This window comes from Poecilia formosa, unplaced genomic scaffold (assembly GCF_000485575.1).
Source record: "Poecilia formosa unplaced genomic scaffold, Poecilia_formosa-5.1.2 Scaffold36, whole genome shotgun sequence".
Classification (NCBI taxonomy): domain Eukaryota; kingdom Metazoa; phylum Chordata; class Actinopteri; order Cyprinodontiformes; family Poeciliidae; genus Poecilia; species Poecilia formosa.
Window position 1 is genome coordinate 2,032,094 of NW_006799975.1, and position 24,672 is coordinate 2,056,765.

The 24,672-nt window shown below is 38.7% G+C and overlaps 1 protein-coding gene across 1 annotated transcript in view; it reads left to right on the forward strand.

The window, feature by feature from the left end:
- Positions 1 to 727: 727 nt before the first annotated feature.
- ncalda (neurocalcin delta a) overlaps positions 728 to 24,672 on the forward strand; it is a 40,964-nt gene continuing 17,019 nt past the window's right edge. The window contains exon 1 of the mRNA XM_007550462.2: positions 728 to 973. The gene's annotated coding sequence lies outside the window, so the exon portion shown is untranslated. The remainder of the gene's footprint in view (positions 974 to 24,672) is intronic.

The window sequence follows — 24,672 nt, forward strand, 5'->3', positions numbered from 1 at the left end:
GGGGGGTGGTTGCTTTCTCCAGGCTAGTCCTAACTCCCCCGCCCCACCCACTGCCGAACCTGGGCCCCACTTTGTCCCATTCAACAGGCCGACAGATGCTGCTGAAATGAATGGAAGCAGACGAAAGCTGTTGGTGCTCACTGCTTCGGTGGGTGTAGGAGGGGACGTGGAGGGTCTCTGAGGTATGTGCAGTGGGGGTAAAACATGACCAGTCTCACAAAGGAACAAAAGCCCCAGACAGACCAAAGCAACGCAGAGCGCTGGGTTAGCTCAGGTAAATCCTGCAGACACATTTTCACATCTGATTGTGTTCAATAAATGCCATTGAGCTCAACATTTTCCAGTTTAGTTACTGATCTTGTGTTGGAGCTCAGCAAACGATGGGAAGCTTAAACAACGTCCACCGTTTCACTTTGTCAGTCAAAGTGAACGTCCCTCTGAAGATCTGTTCTCGTATCTCCGATGACCTGTTGAAATCATTGAGGTGCAGTGTGCCCTGTTGCTACAGCAACACGGGCTTCTGCTTTTCTGTCTTTTCCCTCTCTCTCTCTCTCTCTCTCTCTCTTTCTCTCTCTCTCACATCTACTTTAAAACACCCTCCCAACACACATACACACACACATCCACATACTAGAGCGCGGTCATGTGACGACGCTGACGTCAGACCGGGGAGGCAGGCTGAGAAACGAGTTAGTTTGTGGGCTTTGAATAAACCTCCAGCTCAGTCCGGGAGTCTGTCAGTTACCGTTAGCTCTGCTTCAGTCGCCCAGTCAGTCGCTCCTTCTCGCCTCCCCCACTTCGGGTGTGCTGTCCCCCTCCCTCCTCCTCTCTTTCATTGTTTTCTCCAGCGCTGTCCGCTGTTCTCTCCTGTTGCTTCTTCTGTTCCTCCTGCTGCTGTTGCCGCAAACTTAGTCTTTAGTGAAATTTCTGTGTGATGGGCTGCTGAACAGCTTTTGGTCGGCTACAAAGTGAGGTAAGGACCTACATTTTGTCTCTGAGTGTTGGATAATGTGTGCGTTAGTAGCCAGGGTCTGCCTGGGTAAAGAAGGGGTTCACTGGTTGTGTCAGTTGCATACTTGTGTAGAAGGGAAGTTGTGAATTGTGAAACTCTTTTTGTTTTTTTCAGTCAGCCCTCCACGTTCATAGCTAAACCTGACATTTGAGTGATAGCAAAAAACGCTATGTGATGTGTGTGTGGGGGGGCGGCTTAAAGGAGACCCCCACCCTTCCGTCAGCGTTCCTTCACATCAACAAACATAGCTACATCTGTTTTCAAACCCCCAACAGGAAGTGAGTGCATCACAGAGGAGAGGAGGAAGGAGAGAGTGAACATTAGGAGGACTGTGCGGGTGTCGTGATGTGTAGCGCCACATGGCTTCTCCTCCCCGAGCGTTGCTAATGTTAGAGGCAACAGTGTAGGCTGGGAGCTGCTGGCGCTGACTGCCAGAGAGTCGGAATGGGGGTGTGTGTGGGGGGCAGAGCAGCTGCCACCTGCCCCCTGCAATGAGGTGGGAAAGCCTCAGCCGCCTCAAAAACACACATACATTTGGCTTCCTTGCAATCTCACACACTTATGAGATTTTTTTTTCCCCAACAAATATGTCGGGAAAATTTTTTATTACAGAAATATTTGAGGGAATTTTCTTGTTTCTTCGCCCCGGTTATCATAGCCGGTATCAAATAACACCAAGGTTTCAAAACTCCCTCATATGGTTTAGTCTCCTCTTTTTACTGGGATAACAGAGAAAGTCATGGAGTTAGGAGATAGGCCTGTCACGGTAGCAAATTTGACAATACATTGTCCCAAAGGTTTTTGCAGTAAACAATAATATTGTTTTTTTTTTTCCAAGTAATATAATAACATTGTAATGCAAGAACACATTCTCAAAGATTAATGAGCTTTAAATTCTAATGAACATTTAACACTAGAACCGGAAGACATTTTAAATACCCAAATAAATAAACAAAACAGAAACAACAACTAAATATGAAATCTCAAAGGACAAAATGATCCTTCAAAAAAGGAAATAGCTTAGACCAAAGCACCAGACTGAAGACTTTTATCATCCAATTTTTAGTAGGAAGAGAGAGAAAAGCGAAAACCGCTAAATAATGTAGGTGAAAATGTTCAAGCTTTAATTTATCATGCCATTAATTGATTTATTGCTTATTTCGACAGGCCTACTTATAGAATCATCCAGCTGTATGAAGCAGAAATTAATTCTACAGCGCCCCTACCCCACATGTTGCTGCACTAGTCGGCTATCTGAAAGGAATGACAAATGCTACTGTTTAAAAATATTTCTGATCACAAATATATACAACATCATGATTCAAAGGCTAAACTAGTACCTGCCACAGTCAGCCTCGTGTAGTTGTTTTCAGACTGCACAGAGCAACCCGGACTGATTTTGTGCGGCCCATGACTCCAATTCAACACAATACAAATTACCCCTCGTTAATGCAAATGGAGACTTCCTATTTGTTTTATTCTTTTTTTTTTCAGGGTAAAATTATCACAGACAAATTAAAATCTAAAATATAAAGTGTTGGCTACAACACAGATCATCCATTTTTTGTAATTTTTTTATTTTCTGCTGGGACCACATCTACCCAGCAGGCTTTACTGCTCCTTGATCTGCTTTTCATGAAATTATTAAACTTGGCCATATTCATTTCAATAAAAGTGACCCAGATCTTGATTTTAATCACTCAGAATTGACAAAAAAAAGTTTTGTTTTCAGTCGAGACCTTTTATTATTTTACATAATATTATGTTATTTTATCTCCAGTTGGGAATATGTTGCATTTTTGTTCTACATTGTTTTACAGTTAGTTTTGCAGTTTATATATTGTTTATATATAAACAACAATACTTACTATTTGATTTGCAATGGACTGGCAACCGGATGGATGGATGGATGGATGGATGGATGGATGGATGGATGGATGGATGGATGGATGATGGATGATGGATGGATGGATGGATGGATGGATGGATGGATGGATGGATGGATGGATGGATGGATGGATGGAACTTTAACCTACATACCTTGATTTGGTGTAATCATGTTATAGTATCATCATAGTGTGAGACTCTCTTATTGGCCTTAGCATGTATGCTTTCAAATAAAGTATAAATTAGAGCTGCACTGATAAATTGGTACTGATTTTGTTTGTTTTGGGAGGTTAGAGAGCGGTTGATCCTTACACAAGAAACCAATGTTATCCACCAATAGCATTAACCTACTAGAAGGTCTGAAAATGACTGACTTTGTCACTATTTCTAGCAAATTTTCACACAAAAAAATGGTATCGGCCCAATATCAAAATCGGTAGGTCAAGCTTTTTCTTATATTTGGCTCAAATAGACCGAAGGGGTCCGATAATCTGTAGAATAAATCATTTCTGGTGTGTTTTTTCCACCTTCTCTGTCACTGCTTCTCTTCAGCTCCTCAGCTGCTCCTCTGCTGCTCAGCAGAGCCTCCCTCCTCTTACTTAATGATGTGGAGACCTGCCAGTGGCATGTAACAGCTCTCTGTGACACAATCTGAAGTCTTAAAGCCGCAGATATCTGCCAGCCCATCTAATTAAATGTCCACTGCTGTTGAGAAGATAAGGACAAAAATTAGCATTTGTTGATTACATCAGGATTTATGGCTTAGATTTAAGAGAAATGTCATGGTGACATAATACCCTACATGGCGCATTTGTCAGTGAAACGTACCAGATTAGATAACGGTCTGGCAAAAAAACAAACAGCAAAAAAAACGTTGAGTTAAATAAATGCTTTCAGCTTTAGGGGAAAGGTTTAATTTTTGGTGTTTTGCAAAGAAATACAATTAATAGAGCCAATCAGTACTTCGCAAAATTTTTTCAGGCTAAAGTTTGAAATGCACTGTCAAGGCTTTGTAGATGAGAAAGTGCAGTAATGAAAAAGGTAAAGATTTCAAGATTTCTTGAGGGTTTTTTTGTTTTGTTTTTTTTGTTTTTTTCTTTTATGTAACACGTAAAATAATATAAATAAAATACATCAGCTCATCAAACAAATTTTGATTTTAGTCAAAGACAACCTGTATGAAAGCAAACAGCAGTTTTGAAATGTTAATTCCATTTATAGAGGGGGAAAAAAGCCATGTTAAAGTAATGCTGCCCTGTGGGGAAAAAGGTTTAACAAACCTGACAATAACCGGTTGCTCCAAACTTTGGCAACAACATCTGCCATCCAAGCTGGGAGATAACAGCCAATGAATCTCACTCTGGGAGAACGCTGGCCCACTATTCTAAACACAACGGTTTTGATTCTGCCACATCTTAAAGTTTTTCACACCACAGTATCTAAATCTCATGCCTGTCAAGACTTTGACTAGGCTGCTCTAAAACTTTTATTAGTTTTTGGGTTGTTTCCTTTTTTAAGCTATTCAGAGGTACACTTACTGGTGTGCCTCAGATCATTGTCTTACTGCATAACCCGAGTGTGTGAGAGCTGAGGGTCACAGTCTGATAGCTGGGAGTTCTCCTTCAGGTTTTATTTCTAAGGAGGAAAGCACTCTGCAGCATCATGCTTGAGTGTGAACAACTTTAGAACATCAGCCTACTTCTGTTCTAAAGACATCTTGATTCAAGTTGTGGCTGCTCCAAACAAAATGTGGTAAATCAAACTTTATCATTCATAATTATTTTCAAACAGCTAAATTTTCAGACTGGACCATGTTTGTTTTGATAGAATTTTACTTTAAAGAATGAAACCTACATTTTGTTGTTTTGCCTGATATTAAATTTACTTTAAGGATCTGAAACGTCTCAAAATGACAAGCCACTGTAGATTTTACAAGACGCTTATGTTGTGGAACAAACACTCCATGAATGGTGCAAGATGCAGGATCACAATGTAGGCAGAATGTTCACAGTTCTAAGATCATTAGGGCTGGGCGGTATCCCAAGGTCACCAGCATAGTTTTGAATAGCATCATTAAAAATTCAGAATTTAATGCCGGATGTGAAACTGAAACAGTTCAACTTACTTACTATTTGATTTTCTTCTGCAGTTGTCTTCTTGGTGTGCAGCGGTAACTAGTTTATCTCAAGCAGGATGTACTGCAGTGATTCTAGCATACATTTTCACACTGCCACTTTGCAGGAATACATAAAATGAAAGGAAAAAAAACAGAAGAAAATTACTTACAAGTTTCTGTAATGATAAAACTTTTGTGAATTGTGTTTGTCAGATGCATCAAAGCAAAATCATTTTTATCACCCTCAACACTTTGTAAGAGAGCTTGACAGAGGTTAAAAAGAAAAAGGAAGAAGCAAGCTGCAGTGCACCAAAAGAAACACAAAACTAGAGAAGAGGTGAAGCTTAGTGATTCCACCTGAATTTATTTTAGTATGGATAACTTTGTGTCTGGTTTGACTCAATGCACCATGGAGTTAAAAAGGCCATGAAAATCTTTGTGGAAGCGCAGCTGGTGAAGAACTAAGTTTGACTGATATCTTGGCTCTACACCAGACGTTGATCGGTCTGATACATTCCCTTCACAGGCTCGCATCAGCTGACTCATGTTAGTGGAAGCCAACTTCACGGGGAAAGGGAGTGATGTGGTGATGACCTGTGGGTTGTGTCACCGGTCAGCTGCAGGATATACAGGTGTAGACAAGGCTCATAAATCATTTCAAAGCAGAAGAGTAAAATGGTGAGCTATCTGATTTGAATTTCGTCCAGAGGTGTACTGACCCTTTGCAGCTTTGTCATCACCTAGTCAGGGTGAATCATCAGATTGTTGAACTTGAGAGTTTCTAATGATCTAATCTGCCTAAATTCATCCACATGATTTCTATCAATATGTCTTAAACACCGTTTCCTCTTACACCAGAACAGACTTAAAAGTGTACAAAAGTCTAGATGCAACAAGTACGCATATAAAAATATTGAGTAGATTTTGTATTTCAGAACCTAAATCTATCCCATAAGACTAAAACATTTTTGATTGTATTTAAAAATATACATATATATTATAAAATATGATAAAAGATTTATCTGTTCAATTATGGTTGTAACAATAATTAAAAAAATAATTACTCCACAAACAGCCTTAAAAGTAAAAAATAAATAAATAATTTAAAAAATCAGAAAGTAAAGAGTTTAAAAAGCTACCTCTACTTTGCTCCACCACCCGGGATTGAAAGTAAATTAAATGCTTTAGCAGACAACTGAGTTACGTAATAACTCATTGTTATTTGTTTAACTGTTTTCTGTGCTGTTGCCTTTTTTAATCTGCTCTAAAGTTATTAGGACCTGAACTTTGCACAGAGATCAACCCCATCACCTCACTATGTGTGTGCGGGTCTGTGTGTGTATATATGTGTGTGTGTGTGCGCGTGTGTGTGTGTGGTAGCAGATGGGCGAGCATTGTTGACTCTGGCTTTTTACATATACATATATATATATATATACATATGTTTCTCATCTGTCATTATGAGTGCAAAAGCTATCTCTTTGGCCTGGGGAGTCGCCTTGTGTGTGTGTGTGTGTGTGTGTGTGTGTGTTGTGTGTGTTGTGTGTGTGTTCCGCATTAGTTCTCGATTGATTTAAGGTTGTTATGTCATGGAAAAAGTCAGCACCTTTGCCTCCCGATGTTCCAGAAGAGGAGCCCACACACCAACGTTGATATCTGAGTGATGCATTTATGGCTGCATCGGTTTAAAGAGGCTGGCCAAACACACACACACTCACACACACAAGCTGAGCTGAGCCATATGAACGATTTTTCTCAAACATCCCGTTTAGTGCTACAGGGAGTCTCTTGTAACACTGGTGGAAAGTTAACTTGAAGGCAATTTATGTAACTGTTGATTTATTTCCACAGACAGAAAGAAAGAGAAAGAAGGAGATGAAGTAGGAAATATACTCTGAGATATGAGAAGAGGCAGGCACCTGGGGAGGCAGTCGGCCATTTTTACTTTTTCTGTTCTTCTGACTCTCTTATCTAGTTTTAAGTAACTGAAGATGAAAATGCTGGAGTTTTTTTTTTAAATCCAGAAGACTAGTCAATTATTTAGTAAAAAAAAAAAAAAAAAGGTTTCTCTCTAGATGAATTAAAGCCCAAATCATACAAATATTGGACTTTTTTTTCCATAAAAACAGATCTTAATAAATGTAATTTCATGTGATGCAACTTTTTAAACCTATCCCCATCATAAATTTGTAACAAAAAAGAAAATAAATAATCCTGGAAACACTTTGCAGATGTGATACTAGCTGTGAAAACACGTGAAAAGAAAAAGTTCACGGCTAATTAATTACACTCCAAAAACATCACAGAGTAAAACACCTGCGCTCAAGGAAGTCCTTCTTTTTTATTAATCCGTTTCTCAGCTTTATCTTTATATATTTTTAATTTTAACATGCATGTTACACAAGGACAAAAGAGACTACCACATGATGAATCATGAAAGAAAAAACCAGCAAAAATAGAAGAAGTACAATAATAAATACTAAAAATGCAGCTGTGACTATATTGAAGACTGCAATGTTTGTAAATCACGACAGCTTCAAGAAAAGTATAATAATGAAAGAAATAGGAAAACATTAAAGCAACAAAAAAACAAAATAGTACACCATGTGTGAGTTTTATGCTCACATAAAACTTTGTGAGCATCACTGAGGAGGCAAGTCGGATTTCCACAATTTCAGGATACAAAGTTTAGTGACAACCAGGCCACAACTGAGCAGGTCCATCTTTCTTCATCCATTTTCTATAGCTATTTAATTCTCTCAGTGTCTTATTGGAGGGCTGCCTAACTGCAGCAGTTGTTGTTTCAGAAATACTTTATTATTGATAGAATTATTGTTCCACAATATTATTTAGAGATTTTTTTTTCATTTTTGCACAAAACTTAAACTGAACATGAAAGCAGTGCGGGACCCCCCCTCAAACATCAACACCACCCCTGGTGTCAAAATCAACTGAATATTTACAGGATGAAATACTAATAGCTTTCTCACTTACACTTCATTAGTATGCATGATACTCACATACTCACAACTTTTTTCTCTCTTTTTTTCTCCCTGTAAAAATGTTCCACATTTCCAAAAAAAAAAAAAAAAAAAGCAAGCCCTGGAGAACAAGTAAGAGCGAAGACTTAAAGGCCTCTCTATGATGACTGTAGTGAAGCGGATGTGACATTTTCCAGCACTTTGTCTGTTCTCGGCTTTAAAGGTCAAAACAGAAAGGACCCGGGACACTTAAGAGACGATTATACTTCTCTTCTGAGGTGTTGTGTTTTGATTGTGTGGTTCACCCCGGGTGAAGTGTGCTTACTCACCAACTGTCAAAGCACAACCTCTCTGGATGGCCGTGCCAGCGTCTGCCGGAGAAGATATTACACCGCTTCCATTAAAAGCTTTAATGTAAAAAAAAAAACAAGAGACATTATAAAACTATTAAGTATGTGTATCATATCAGCTTGGTTATTAATGATTAGTGGATCAAGTAGGATGAGTTGGTATTATGGCTGCCTGTCTGACTTGCTCTGCTTCCAGTATTATTCAGCGACTGTGGGAAAACGCTGTTAGAGAACGAAAAGGAAATCAAGGGTCACATTACTCATAGTTCTACAACAATGATTTAACAAACAGCACTGCCTTTAGCTGTAGACGTGAGAGTAGTAGAAAGTAGAAACCTCTAAATACAATGCTTTATTTTGGTCAATATATGAATGAAAAATTGAAATATTTTTGGAAACATTAGATTTGTTTGTGTTGTCATCTAATGGGCTTGTTCATGATAGAGTTTTATCAGTTCTGAGGAGATGTTAGCCTTTGCTTAAAAGAGGCACACCAAGTGTCAGGTTTTAAAAAGAAATTTCTCACATAGAAATATCCATGCATTGGTGGTGGGAAAAGCTATGGGAAACAGATGTTCTATTTTTAGTCACAGGGTGGAATTCACACACGCTGGTAGGTCATAGTTGTCTGTAAGCTTCCAGTTTCTACAGAACCAGATGATGCTTGTTGGCTTTGCTCACATTCTCATGTACATACAAGACTCTGGAAAATTTGATTATTTTAGTCAACTCAGTTGTGAATGAAACCTGAAGGTTTACTCAAAATCTCAGCCCCTACAAGGTTAAGGATTTAACATTTTTGTGTGTGTGGTTTGTAGCCGTAGTATTAATCATCACGCAGAGAAGTCTGCAAGAAGAACAAACATAAAACTGTGGCGCATTCATGTGGACTGGATATCTGCTCATGATTAAATACGACATGGAGACTTTCTCTGCTCACGCTGAGGGATGTTTTTATGCCTTCTTTTCACATCTGTCTTGCTTTATTCTGATTCTGTTTCCATAAAACGTCAGATCCAAGTGGAAGAAGGTAATGTGTCAAAGCTGCAACATTTACGAAAGAATCCTTAGCCAAGCACTGCTTTAGTCACACTAACACTCTTCTAAATTTTAATATAGGTAGTATAGATGTCATTGCCATCCACTGCTGTAGCATGTGTATCACAACCTTTTTGACCAGAAGAGACATATTTTTTTTTAAGGAGGAATAAATATGAATGGTCATAACTCTTGTTACAAACATTAGCTATAAAACAATGTTGGCTGTTTTACCATACCTATCGCTCCTTTGATCTCTAAGGTTCTCTATTTTTCTGCTACCAGAGGTGTTTCCATAGAAACTGCTTTTGTCTTTTTCTTAACACTTTGAAAATGTGTTCCTAAGGAATTCCCTTTCTGTCATGTTTAATAATTTTCTCCCAGTCTACATGGGGATGTTCTTTTCAAAAACGAGTTGTCCACACATTTCTAGAAATGTTTTCATCTACACAGAAACTCAGAGGAAACAGAGTGCTGTGGTGGCGCAGGGGTTAAGCACAGCCCACGTAAGGAGGCCTTAGTTGTTTGATGCTGGCGTCGCAGGTTTGATTCCCGACCTGGTTACTGCATGTCTTCCCTCTGTCATTACCCTACTTTGCTGTCATAGCTCTTTCAAATAAAGGCTACTAGAGCATAAAAAAAAAAAATCTCATAGAAAAGCCTAAGATGCTCCTTTTACTCCCCCAGGCCTGTAGGTGGCACTAAATTTTGGATATGACACATAAAATTGCCGTGTGGGGTTAGGAGTAAACGCAACAAGACAACCAGAATGGGAAACAGCAGAACGAGAGCAGAGTCTATGGTGTGAAGTAATAAAGTCGAGCTTCTTCTCTGTGTCACTTTGGGTTATAAAACCAATAAACTTAAAGACAAACACATGATCCACCACTGCTCTTGTTGTTATGTATGAAGCATTTGGGGTTATAGGTCAGGCTTGAGGTTGGGCTCATACGTCGGTGTTTCACATAAGGTGTTTTAGCTGTACATGTGAATACGCCAGGGCAACATGTTCACTCTGGAAGCCTTTAAAAAAAAAAAAAAAAAAAGTTAATATCTCCTTAAACGCCGTATTTGTGTGGACGGCGAGCAGAAATGGTTGGAAACTCTTCTGTTTTTGAAAAAGTAAAATTTCATTTGGATGAGGCCTTTATGCCTGCGTTAACACTTTGGTGTGTTTCAGAAAACGCTGCACTGCATATGGCGCCTCATTAAAGATAGCTTAAACTGGAAGAACTGTGCAATACAACATTTTAGTCGTTTTAAATGTGACTTCAAAACTGCGGCTTACTTTGAAACCGAAACCCATATACCTCAAGTAAAACTTTTTTCTCCCCCCAAATAAATTGGGGGGAGAATATTTTATTGTCTGTGCTGCTGAACCAAATTTAATCTCTTAAAATAGATCTCTTAACTCTTTTCCTGAAGGCTTACGTGATAACATGCACTCACCGTCGCTGGATATTAGTGTGGCACTAAGGAGATGATGGATGTTAGACACAAAACCACTTAGAATTCCTCAGTGCTTATAGAGATCCTTGGCGAGGAGGATGCATGCCTTTGAAGAATTTGAGGCCAAAAAAAAGAATGCTGTCACTAAACTACACTTAAACAACTGTTACTAATTGTGGCGTTCCAAGTCCTCTCTTTTGTCCAAGATGTGTGCTAATAATAAGATGAAGGTTTGTCTAACATGTCATGGTGGTGGATGTTTACAATTCAGATTGAGGTCCTATAAGCCCACACTGGGTTTGGATATCTGTTCACTGCGGCTCGGCTCCTGCTGTGTTAGGATTTTGGCTTGCTGTTTATACTGCGTGTTTGCTTCGCTTGTAGCTATCTGCGCAGTCACTTAGTGGCTCTTGAAAAGCTTGACTTTAGGACGGCTGATTGAGTTTACTTGACCTCCTGATCGCTGTTGTTTTACGTCAGAACACAACGGAAAATTCAACAGAACATAATCAGATCATGACTAATCACCAGCCCCATTTGCTTTCCAAACTATAGCCGAGATTCCTTTTTATGTTGCTGATAATATAGATTAGCCTGCACGGTGGGGCATTTGGTACTAGCTGTTGCCGTGAAGTATGAAGAGTGGCTATGAAAACTGAAAGGATGTGTGATGTACTCATCATAAGTATTTCTCTGAGGTAAACCATTATTTGTAAACTCTAACTGATACTATAAGTACTTAAAAACTCATGCTCTACTTACACTGCTTATTATTTTTTAAATTTTTTAATTATTTTTAATTTGTTTTTCTTTGCATTTTACTTAAGTTGCAAATAGCAGTCCTGCTTTTTGCAGAAGTGAAAAAGCAGGATTATGAAATTATTCATATTTAAAACAAAAAAACTTTAATACAGCTGCAGTTTCCATCTGTTGCTGTGCAAAAGCACACTTATAAGATTAAAGCTACTTCCCCACAGCAGGTCTAGATGCTCAATCCCGATATATTTTTTATTTTTTTTCTGAAATCAAGTTTTCTTTTTCTGCATGATCATGTATACTACTAATGAAATGCGGCCACAGTCCAACTGCGTGTGAACGGTTTACAACCCCGAAGCGACTCGCATGTGCAGAAGAAGAAAGTAAACGTCACAAAGCAGCGCACTGTTTACGGAAGTAATAATGGACGCCGGCGTCTACGAATTAGTTTTAAAGTTTATTCAGCAATGAGAGCCAACAGGATTGTCACTAGATCATAACAAGAAAAGTCAAGAACAACCAACAGCAAAGGCCTTTTGTGGAGCATTGACTGCAGCTTCTTTACAGAAGTCTGTTTGGATTTGTAGTCGGAGCCAAGAGTGTGTTTCACTGACACACATCTCTTTCTGAATTTCAATTGTAATGTGTCGCTTATGTCCGGATTTACTGTGTCTAGATTCTTATGACATAAAAATTGGATAACATGCGACATGACCGTTCTGACTGCAAACACTTCAAAAACTATCGGATACATGTCCAATTTAGTATCACTAACGAAAGTGGCGCAAATCAGATTTTTTTTGTGAGGTGAAAAAATCTGAATTGGGCCGTTCAGACGGCTGTGAAGAAGTTAAATATGTGTCACATTTGGGGGGGAAAAAAGAAAAACAAAAGAGATTTGGGTTGCATCTGCCTCCTTTGTGAACATAGCTAAAGATCCTCGATATGCAGGCATGCCCTCTAATCTTTACTCCAGTTGTAAGCTATTTATTTTACATGGGAAATTTTCACTTAATACTTTGTGTGTTGTTACTGTAATTTTAAATATTGTTACATTTGAATTTGACATAACTAGAATGTATGGTTTTGTATGGAATTGTAGGTTTTTTAGTTGGTCTTTTATTATTTCATGTACGTGTTTAATAGAGCTGTTAACGCTGGAGCTGAGTGGCTGTCGGTTCCTTATGTTTCAAATAAGTGTATAAAATACCTAACAATTCAGTATGCCGTCACATTAAAAGAGAAGTTCAACAAGACCATTATTTCAACAGAGCGAAATTCTTTAATCGTTGTGTCAGGTTTGAAGCTCTGTTTAGTGTCAGCAAAGTCTCCACTGCAGGAAGGCTTCTGAGAGATAAGAGGAACATCCTGAGCAGAAAGAAGGAGCGAGGGGCTCCTTTACCGGGTTTCATCAATCCTAACAAGCTGCTTTGCAGTTTTTTTCTTTTAAGTGGTGACAGACGGACATGGACGTTATGTAAACACCGGTGGCCACTGGGCAGGACGCATGAGCAGTGATAAACTGTGCTCAGGAGCTCAGCTATTGTTTATAAAGGGATAAATAAAATCCAAGAGGATATCTGTGTTCTTGGTTTGTAAAACTTACCGTTGGCTCTGCAAAAGGTTCACCAGGTATTCATTCCTCACGGACAGATTTGTAAACCGCTCTGGGGAATTTCAAAACAGCAATGTGGTTTTGAGAAACTTGAATTTGGGCTGTTGTATAATTCAATCCCTGGTGAGCCTGCATAAAATGATTTTAATGAGGAGTTGTCTGCACGGTTTACACGATTTTTATGATTTATGGTTTTAATTTCAAATCTTGTAAACGTTGTTTTTATAGCACTTTTCAAACACAGAGACATTATTAAAAGAGCCAGACTAAACAAAGTGGACAAAACAAGTTAGTGATGACAAAAAAAGAACATGTACAAAAACTAGCTTCCAAAGTTAGGAAGCTACAAGAACAATATTTTCTGTCTCTGTTGGATCTGACGGCTCTCAGGCCACATATTTCCAGATAAGCTGTAATATTTTGAAGGAATCTTTTCAACATATTTCAATCTGTTTTACTGTAATCAAGCCTGTATGTGATTAAAAACCCAGTTTGAAATCGTCTAATTCAAGTTTTTATTAAAAAATTTTGTAAATATTTAATGGTTTTAATTTATCCAGCCTGATTATAACACTGCTGTCCATTTTTAACTAATACAAACTATCATAACTCTGTTACCTAAGGGGAGCCACCTCAGATTACAGTAGATTTCTGTTTTACACATGAATGTTTGCATTTAGATTGCTAATAATGCTAATTATCCAGACCACCTTTGATTGCAACTTCTGTTTAAGGGACAGGAGTATCTAAAGTTCACTTTTGAGCTATTCATAATGTCATAATGTTATTCCTTCATCAAAAACATACCTGGAGGGTTGCTGCTTCTCAGAGCAACGCTGGTAAAAACATTGTTAAAGGGTTAACAGAGGAGCCATGTTGTGATGACTTCCTGAAGGCGGAGTTTCAGAAAGAGCAGGAGTTTTTAAAGAGACAGAGTTTCAATTTCAAGGCGCTAAATTACAAAGTCAAATTTCTTTTAAGTCATATTTGATTTAAATAAAGCATTTTTATAACAACTGAAATTAACATAGTTACTTGACTGTGCTATAAAATGACACTACGTGCCTAGAAAATACATAATGCTGCCCCTTTAAGTGTGGTAACGTGTTGAGCACTGTCCAACTGGAGACTTGTCATGTGATTTCTAAATATTTTGTTCTCCTGTTAAGGTTCACTTTTGTGTAAAATAAATATCCTATTAAGAACCTTCTCCTATCTATTAATTATTTGATTAATCCAAAAAATAATCACCAGGTCAGCCTAGCAGAAAGCCCTGAGATTTTCACATGTTGATGTTAGAAGATTGTTTCTTATTACAGATGTATCCTTCGCTATTATTGATCAAGCATTCACTAAAGGAATGCTGTCATTGCATTTTAGGCTAAAAAAAATTTGTTTATTGATTTCAAAAAAGGAATTTTTTGTTTAATTTCATTTTTTTCATTTATCTCTAATCTTTTATATGAAAAAAGGCTGAATAAAACGTGAGAGTGTGGCCTTTTTTAATACGATTAAGTGTCAAAATAGTCGATTTACAAAAGTAATTGTTAGTTTCAGCCCTAATTTATTTATGACTTTCATTTATTCTTTGAAATTTTAGCTTCATTTAAGCAGGTCATCAAAACTCTCTGAGACAGTGGGCTTTATTAACAGAGTTAATGAGAGTTAATGTAATAAGGAAGGCATCGTTTGATGAGAGCAGTAACACTTTTAGCTATTTTTTTAGCACATTTTAATAAAGTGATCATTTCTATGAATTAGTACACAATAATTATACTTTTACCATTCAGGCCATGTAGTTGACTGTAGCTACTAGTATCTACAGCTGTAATTGTATGAAAGAACAGCCTTCCTGTCTGATATAATCTTAACTCGTGCGTGTGTGTGTGTGTGTGTGTGTGTGTGTGTGTGTGTGTGTGCGTGTGCAGAGAGCAGCTGGTGAAACTTAACAGAAACATCCACTTTGCACATTTTTTCCATGTCAGCTGTGTATTTAGCTTTATCTGTCAGGCATCGAGGAAAGCCTGCAAAATCTGATCCCAGGCATTTGGCTGAAGTGTTTTTCTATCTGCTGATTTGCCTAAAGCTTTGCATAAACGCTGCGTAGGCCGGAGAACTAATAATGGAATTAGAAAGTTTGCATTGCAAAGTTGCTGTTTGACTTTAATGACGCCGAATCTGTGCATTTCCGATGGCATTTGATCGCAACGACAAGCTTTTTCAGAGCCGCGCCGGCTTGTTATGCTGTGAATAAATGGAACACGACGTTTCCTGGCCTCCCATTCAGACGTGACGCATCGACTCGATGTCAGAACAGAACGCCACCATTCTTTATCCAGAAAAATTACTCTTACAGTGGCATTATAATGTGACCGGCAAAAAGTCATCCTATTCTATCTTTAGAGATAATTACATTTACATGAAACAGTGGCAGGATGTTATCTGACTTAGCACAACACAGGAAATGACTCCTAACGGTTTGCTGGTGGGCTAATTCAGAAATCTTAACCCTGAAAAACTATTTGACCAGTTTAGCGGGTTCATCCTGACCGCTGACCTGCGCTGTGATGTCACTAATCTCCTTTTAGATTTTTCTTTCCATGATGTTATTTCCTGTTTCTATCTTTTTCCTTGACCACAGGAAGCACAAGCTTGTTGCTAACCCCTGGGGCATTTATCAATCAGAAATATCTCCAAGCTGCTGCCTCTCATTTTCTCTTTCCGTTCCTCCCTCTTTCTTACTGCCCATCTCTTGCCATGTTACACACCCGATGTTACGTTTCGCTCTCCTTCCCTGTTATTCCTTTAACAAGCAGATCTGCCAACATTTTATTACGGTTAATTTAGCTTTGCACGATCGTACAACTGTCACACCTCGTTTTTTTATTACTCCCTCAGGTTTTGGATGCTGTGCATCTGGAAGGATTTTTGCTCTCACTGTTTTACTTTCGGACAGTTGCTATGATGCGGAACCGTGGCAACAAGGTATTGTTTTTACAACTGGGAGCGGCTGATTAGCATCAAGAGCTCAAATAATAGTTGAACTATGACCTCACATCCCAGATGAGTTGAAACAGAGGCTTCTTGCAGAACAAAACTCCAGCTCCTCTGCTCGGCTCATGTTACTGTGGAATAACGTCTCTGCTGCTGCTGGGATGTTGAGCTGTTAGTAACAGTGTTCAGTCAGAGGCCTATTCAGTTTCATGGCGAGACTGACTGCTACTGAAGATCCTTCCTGCCCACACCATGAGTATCCACGACAACTCTTTGAAGATACTTAGATGTATCGAGTTATGACAATATGTCGCTTTCCATCAGGATAAATAAAGTGTCTTTGAACTCAGGAGGTTTTCTGTTACTGGAATAGGCTCCTTCAAAACTCACCTTATTTCAAAGGTTCCCAAACTGTGGGGCGCACCCCCTAAGGGGGGCGCCGGGTCATTCCAGGGGGGTCACGGGAAGCCGTCTGGATGAAAAAAAAAAAAAAAAACATGAACACTGTATGCGCTGGGTTTTTACCTTAGAATGGCCAACTCTCTGTTATTTCTTTGTCAATTTGATACAGTAGAGGCTTCCACACTTCCCATATTTGTGTCCTCTGTCACTTTTATTAGCAGTTAAAACTGTTTAATCCGTTGTTAACATGTTGTAACCTGTTTTTTCGAGCCGCCTTTAAACGCAACATGAGCACTACGACGCTCGCGCTGGGTTTACACCTGTGAAGGAGACCTGCTGCTGCTGTGCGGAGCTACGTAGGTTTGTGTTAGAATCACGGCAGCAAACCAGCAAAACCCTAAGAACTTTTCACAGTTTTTCCCTCCAAACTAACCGACTGAGTTGAGTAAAGCTGTTGGATGCAGGTAATGTTAGCTAAAAGACGACTAGCTAATATCAATACAGAACCTTAAGCTTAACAAGTACCTTGTAGGCTACCGATGTTGGCGTCCATTTTCAGCCCCCCGTCACACGCGTCGTTTCAACCAGACAGCCATTTGTAATCCATAGGGGGGGCGCAGAAGAAAAAGTTTGGGAACCACTGCCTTATTTAAAGAAGTGTGCTTTAAAGCAGTAGCTGCATTTCCTTTACAAATGTGCACAAAACTTTCAGTATTAATGTCGAAAAACCCAATTTCACAATTGTGGTGTTTTGGTTAACTAAGAAAAGCAATTAAAATCACACTGGAATAAACCTGCTCATGCAATAAGTCATTAAATAAACATGATCCTCCAACTACTTCCAATATAAAAAATTTGTACGACAAGAATGTTTATATTGTTACATGCATAAAAGCATTTTTGCAATAATCAAGTGATTGTGTAATAAATTAATATGAGCTTGATAATTTCCATTCTCGTGATTAATATTTTTTGAATGGCAGTTTTGTTCACAGAGACTTCATATTCAATTTTATTTATGGTTTTGGTTGCGTGTGGGTTTTTTTCTGTTGTTATTTATTGCTTTTGATTGCCATGTTTTACTTTGGATATTTAAAATGTCATCCAGTTCCAGTGTTATTGGTCTTTGAGGGGATGAACTTGCGTTATTATGCCACTAGCAATATATTACCTGAAAACAGTCTCAAATCAACAATATTATCGTTTATCGCAATACTTACTGGAACAATTTATTGTCCAGCAAAATTGATCATTGTGACAGGCCTGTATCCGTATTGATCATACCGCTAATCTGGAAGAGAAATGACAGAAACACAACATTTTTCTTCTCTGTTTGTCTTTTGATATATGTGGGGGTTTTTTTCATGTAACAAAAGAAAAAAAAAGAAATATGACATTTAAACACATAATATGTTGATAATAAAGATGGTGAGATAAATGTTGGTGGTGTTAAGTTAAAGGCACCAACACGCCCAGTCGGGGAAGTTAATATGGAGCATGGTGCTACACCACCTTGTTTTACAGATATTTCTCATAAAATTATCACTGAATAAAACATTTCTGCTGCTCAGTACAGTTTGACTCTTTTCCTTCATGATTTTTCTTGCATCTTAAATAGGAGATAAATATAGACTGCAAGCAGGCTTGTCAGCCACATATGCTCTCTGTCTGTGAAGCTTGTGCTCCAACTTGGCAGAGTTCCGCACAGAGTTGATGTATGGCTTCCTCCTTGTGTAATACAGTTTCAGGTTACATTTACAGACGCAGCAGGAGGCTGTGTCCCCTCACAGTAGTTTCGCCCAGAACGCCTTTGCTAGTGGGGCTACATTGATGAAGATGGTATGATAGCCTTTCTTGATGATTCTGAACACGTTTGTCATGATTCTGTGCGGTGTGGTGCCTGCAGACTGCCTGAATCTTGGCTTCATGCTCTGTTGATGCTTCATTCTGTTTTATATCCAGTTGATTTTTGAGCTAAATGGTGATTCTCTGACCGATTCCATCACACATCCTTGTTGAGGCCTGTGTGAAAACTCTACCAGAACCTTTCAGCCTGCAAGTTCCAGAAAACAATTCATTGATACATTCAAAATCAGTTCTTTTCAATATTCAGAATTTTTTTATGATTCCAAAACAGATATGTAATAGGAAAAATAGATTATTGTGAATTAGAATTTTTTTCTTCAATTAAGATTTGTCTTTGAGTAAGAACTGGTGTTGCTCATCAGGTCAAGCATAAATGAATAATGAATAATACCAGCTATTTAATCGGAGCTAGCTACACCTTTGCTTGCTAGCTAGGATATAGTAGACCTGCTAAATAGCTAGCGAGGGTAAAAAAATAGCAGCTAGCTATACCCTTGCTAGACAGCTATGGTTTAATTAACCTGCTAGCTAGTTGGCAGTTCAGCTATTATAGCTATTAATAGTTTTAATAGTTATAATAGCTATTATAGCTATTAATAGTTTTAATAGTTATAATAGCTATTATAGTAATTATAATAGCTATTATTATAGTAGTTAGTAATAATAATAACTATTATGATACTAATAGGGTAGTATAATACTCTATTAGCTAGGTCTATTTTAGATAGCACCAGTCTTATCTGCTGAAGAATTTTATTTCAACAAAATTGCTGCTAAGTAGGGAAATGCAGCTGAGAAGGAAGGGGAAAGAAATGGAGCGTGGAACCAAATGAGAATAGCGAGCCACAGTTCTCTACAGAGACACAGATGCAGGTTTAATGGCAAATACACAAAACATTAATTAATGTCTTCAACTAAAGTAAGAATGTGACAAGATCTATAGTTAATCTCATGTGTAGTACCAAAATTTTCCATTTTGTAAATTTCTTTCGCAATATGGGTCTTGTGTTTAATTCAGAATGGTCTTAAAAAGTCTTGAGTTTGATTGGGTGAAACCTGCAGAAACCCTGTGAATATTTCTTTATAATATGCTGCTCCACAGATATTCTCACTGTTGCTTCCCAGATTCAATTAAAACAGCCTTAAATTGATTATGAAATGGACTTGAATAACTTTGTCATCTAGGCTTCTTAGCTTTTCGCTCTTGCTCTCCTGAATCAATAAGGCACTTCATCTGGTTGCCTTCTCCACCTCCTTCTATCAAGTCTGTTACTATAGCAACCTAATGAGGGCTAAGGAGGCCATTTAAAAGTGTAAGGGCTGAAAATACCCACTGTGGGCAGCATCAAGCTAGCCAACCAGCAAGCAGCAACAATTGATGAGACAGGAGTTCAGACACGGTCTGCACCGTCGGGTTCGCTGCTGATTGGAAGGAAACCAGCTCATGCGCTCGCATGCACTTTTCTTCTACAAGAAGAGGGCTGCTTGTGAGTGCAAACAGGGAACGAACAAAGGTTCAGATCCTGGAAAATCTGGCTTCAGTCCAACTCATACAAAACTCATCCACCCCCGTCACTGTCACCCTGCTTCCAGCTCCTGGCTGGAGGCTGGCCAGCGTCTGTCTCAGTGGCTTCCCCTCGTTTGCCCGAGCCTTTGGCAGGAAGTTTTGATGGGAGAGGTTTCTTCTTTTGCGATTGTCTTTGAAGCTGTGGAATGTTGCAGAATGGCTATAGGTTGAGACTTGTCACCATAGATGACAGTGGGGTTTTTTCCCCCTGCTGAAATAGGCTCCTTTGTTTCTAAGTAGCCAAATCGAAAGGAATAGCTGTAATGATTCATTTCTAGCCAATAGGGATATTTGTCTTTTATGCAGCTTGACAGAATCATCCTTTCGTTAGACATTTTATTATTTTCTATTGTTATTTTCACTTTTATTTTCCCCCATCTCTCTCCTACCCATGTCATGCACCCTGCTTAATGTATGTTGGCTTAAAGGGGCAGTGTTATGTGTTTTCCAAGCTCATAGTGCCATTTTATAGCACAATCAAATAACTACATTACCTCCTGTGTGGATTTTCATTTTTTCCGTCTTCACGTTTTATGCATAGCCTCTCAGTATGTTGAAATAAACAAAATCAGATTGTGTTTACTAAAATGTATCTTTGTGAGTGCAAGAAATAATTCCATGATGAAGTACTTATACTTCATATAAACATTTGATCACAGGTTTTGCATCATATATTCCAGCTGTAGGACATGCGCAACCGTTGCGTGTGTGTCTGTGTGTCATTTGGGCTGGATTTGTCTGACAGAAGCCTCTCCTGTCTGAGGGGATTAGAGCACAGCTGGAGTCAAGAGCCTGATGCTGGAGGCTCTTCAAATCCAGCACTGAGGATCAATGTGGTTCAGTCCGAGGCTGGATGGACTCCACAGGGTCTGCAGCCAGAAAAGAGGGTTCATTTTAATCCGCACCCTTTCTTAGTAATGAAATAATATTACACAAATTAGCCATTATTGTGGATAGCACCGAAGAAGGTCAACTCTCTGGACAGACGGACGGAGGGAATTTTCTGTTTTCTTTCTGAGACTTAGAAGTATAGCAGTATCTTTTCCTTTTCTCTTTTTCTTTTTTTAAACTATTTGTACATAGTTTTTTATTGATCTTGTAAGTTTTACAGCTCAGAAAACATTGTGGGATCCAAAATGGTTTTTAGATTGTTACAGCTGCTGACCTCTGACCCCTTGTATCAAACAAACTTCACTGAAAACTTAATTTTTTTTGCATTTAAATGACTATATAAATTTTCATAGTGTTAATGATGGTAGCCACAGCGAGTTCTTAATGTTGCCTTTATAGTGATATGGTTTGGACTTCAAAGCTATACATTAGGGACGCACCGATACACATTTTCCACGTTCAATACCAATATCTGAGGTTTAGTATCGGCTAATCCGATACAGAAAAACAGCTGAATTAACTTAAAATGTTTCTGTTTTTGAAACACAGACATAAAATGTACTGAATTACAAATTCATTTAATAACTGCACCAGTACAGCACACTTAAAAACACCAACAGCTTCACAGGTTTGGACCCTGCCTCTCGCCCGCTGACCGGTGGAAGTAGGCACTAGCATCCCTCGCACCCCTTCTAGGGATAAGCATGACTGACTGACGTCCGTCCATACGTCCGTCCGTATGTACGTGCGTTCATACGTATCCTGATCCTTGTGCAGCACCCCTTTAAGTCCTGTTAGTCTCTATGTACCAGCTACTTTACATGCTTTGCACCAAATTCTTGCAGTTTAAAAAAAAAAAAAGAGACAGAGCACTAAGTTTGAAGCGTTGCTGTTTAGAAGCACTTCCACTTCGCTGTGACTCATTATTTGGAAGAGACTGGGATCAGTCTTGACACACATCCAGTCTGTGTATGATATCACTGTTTCTATTTGATCTTCTGAGTGAGCAATTCAGCTCTGGTATCAGATCCATTATACATGACTGGCTGCTTCACAGCTGTGGTTTTTAAAAAAAATATATATTTATTAATTTTTATAACAGTGGATCACAGCTGTGTACTTGTTGCACACCTCAAATTCATACACCCACATATCCTCCTACACACACAGGAATGTGTGTGTGTTACATGCACGCACACAGACACGCACACACACACACAGCACTGGCTGGGCTATCGTATAATATTTTTAAAGCTGTGTGTGTGCATGTGCCTCTATTCGAATGTGAGCCCTCAGCCATCAATGGCTGTGTGATTTTGCCAAATGTTGCTATGGTAACAGCAGAGAAATTGCTTTATAAGAGAGAGACGGTCATGTGTAGGCTGAATTAAATCAGAGGATAAAGAGTATGGAAGATGTAGGCAGGAGGGCGAGAGAGTGATGAGGCATTTATGAATGGCAGAGAGAAAATATTTGTTGAGGTCATCTGCAGAGCAGAGACATAGGAGAACAAAGACATGATTCAGGAAAACAAGAGGCATACCTGACATAGACATAATGTTTGCCTAGCATTGTCTGCAGTTTGATCTGTTCTAGTGTTCATGGCTGTTTGCTGGTATCTTACCAGACCCAATCTTGCTATTATTCAAACGGCTTTATCACAGTCTCAGAAGGGCTTTACATAAAACCCAAGAGTCTCTACGGAGGAAGGTGCTGGACAGTATCTGCCTCTAAACTGGTGGGTTAGGCTGTTGAGATGAACATCTGAATCCAAGCCAGGGGGCGCTTGTGTTCCTATCTGAATCTGAAAAGCTGTTTGATTTAAATGTTTGCCCTTTGTGACTGAGGGGATTTCAAGTCGCTTTGAGCAGCTGGTGCTTCTGCTTTAAAAAGAAAATGTGACTTTTAATCAACAAAAACATTCAATATTTGGACAAAATGTAGTACAAGTACAAAGACTGACCAAAATGTAATACCTTGAGTAAGAACCAAAATCTATCTGATTTGTTTGACTTTGTTGACGTAATACACCACACAACAGGTCTGATATTTGAAAATGTAATAACTTGTACGTCTTAGACGTCAGATTTCGCCTACACCATTTTATTCAACGTACCGTTTTTTGATATGCTTGTGTTCCCAGACCATGATGCTGACATCACAGATTGTCCTTCTAAACCTTTTCAGAATTACTTAATCATTCAAGTGTCAAACTTAAAAATTGAGCTGGTACACCTGCAGCCATTAGAAGTAAGATTTCTATTTTTTTACATCATAGTGGGCTGGTTACACACTGTGTTACACTGCTAGAACTAGTACTGAAACAATTCATCAATCGATTAGCATGCAGACTCAAACAGGCCATTTGCGCTGAAATAACAACATATTCAGAGCAGTAATTAAGCCAAAACTGTACAAAAAATAAATACATCCTGCTAATATTTTGTAAATATAGTTAAAAACTTTTATTTTAGCTTCATTAGACCAAACCTCCAAATCTTTCCATGCCACTGTCCCCAAAAGAGCATTAACCTCTTCCTGTTGAAACTCACAACGCTACAAATTATGTAAAGAAACATCAACTTTTAGAATGATTTTTATTCACTTTTATTTTTTAAAAAAATATTTAAAAAACAAAACTAAAATAATGATGAAAAATTCAAGAGATTAGTTTTTTTTTCTTATTTCTTATTTTTCTTTTTCTTCATCATCCCTCCAACTTTCTGAGCACCCAATGGGGGTCCACCACTTTAAAAATCACTGCATTAAACCATAGGACACGTGTCCAGATGTTGAGATCTTTGTCACAGATTGCATTTGCAAACAGTGTGCTTTTATACACTGTGTGTGTGAATAACTGGTGTCATCTGAAGAAGGAACTGTCCCTTTATTTTCAGTGAGCAAACCAACACTACAGCCTTGTATTAGAAGAGCTTCCAGAACCGCTAATGAGAGGTGATTCCTGCTCGCGTCAGCCTTGGAAGACAGAAACGTGTCCTGCCACTTAGTGATGCCGTCTCATTTTAATGTCAGCTGCTGTCAGTCTCTTAGATACTGTGTGTGTGTGTGTGTGTACAAGTTCAGCACACACACACACACACACGCAGACAAAACAGGTCGATCTAGCCTAACTACCCTATTATTTCTTTAAGCTAGCTGCTTAGATTGTGGTGTATTTGTGGTAAAGTGACAGCTCAGTCACATTGCCTTTTGATGTTTTCATGCTGATAGATCTGAGAGGAATTCATGCACAATAAGAAAACACACAGAGTTAAGACAGAAAAAAAGAGTGAAGAAACTTGCTTTTATTGTATTCTAAAGATTAGCTAAATTTTTCTTTAAATTATCTAAAATATTTTGACATTTCTGTACTCTCAAGTCCACTCACGGTCTTATGTGCATTCATTGAAGTCCCTGACAGTTGTTTAGCATATTTAGCAAAAAAAAAAAAAAACCTTGAACAACTGTCTGAGGAATTTTGCTTTTTAGTAATTTAACACTAACACACACACAAACACACACTCCCACAGTGTCCTCACAGTCACACAGGTCGGTTTGCAGCAGCGACCTTGGTTGGCTGAGGATGTCATCAAAAGCAGTAGAGTGGCAACAGGTGTATATCTGCAGGCTGCAGGTAGAGTGGATCATTACAGGTCACAAAGCACCCAGGGTCGGTGATAACAGCTTTGTTACTGTGTGTGTGTGTGTGTGTGTGTGTGTGTGTGTGTGTGTGTGTGTGTGTGTGTGT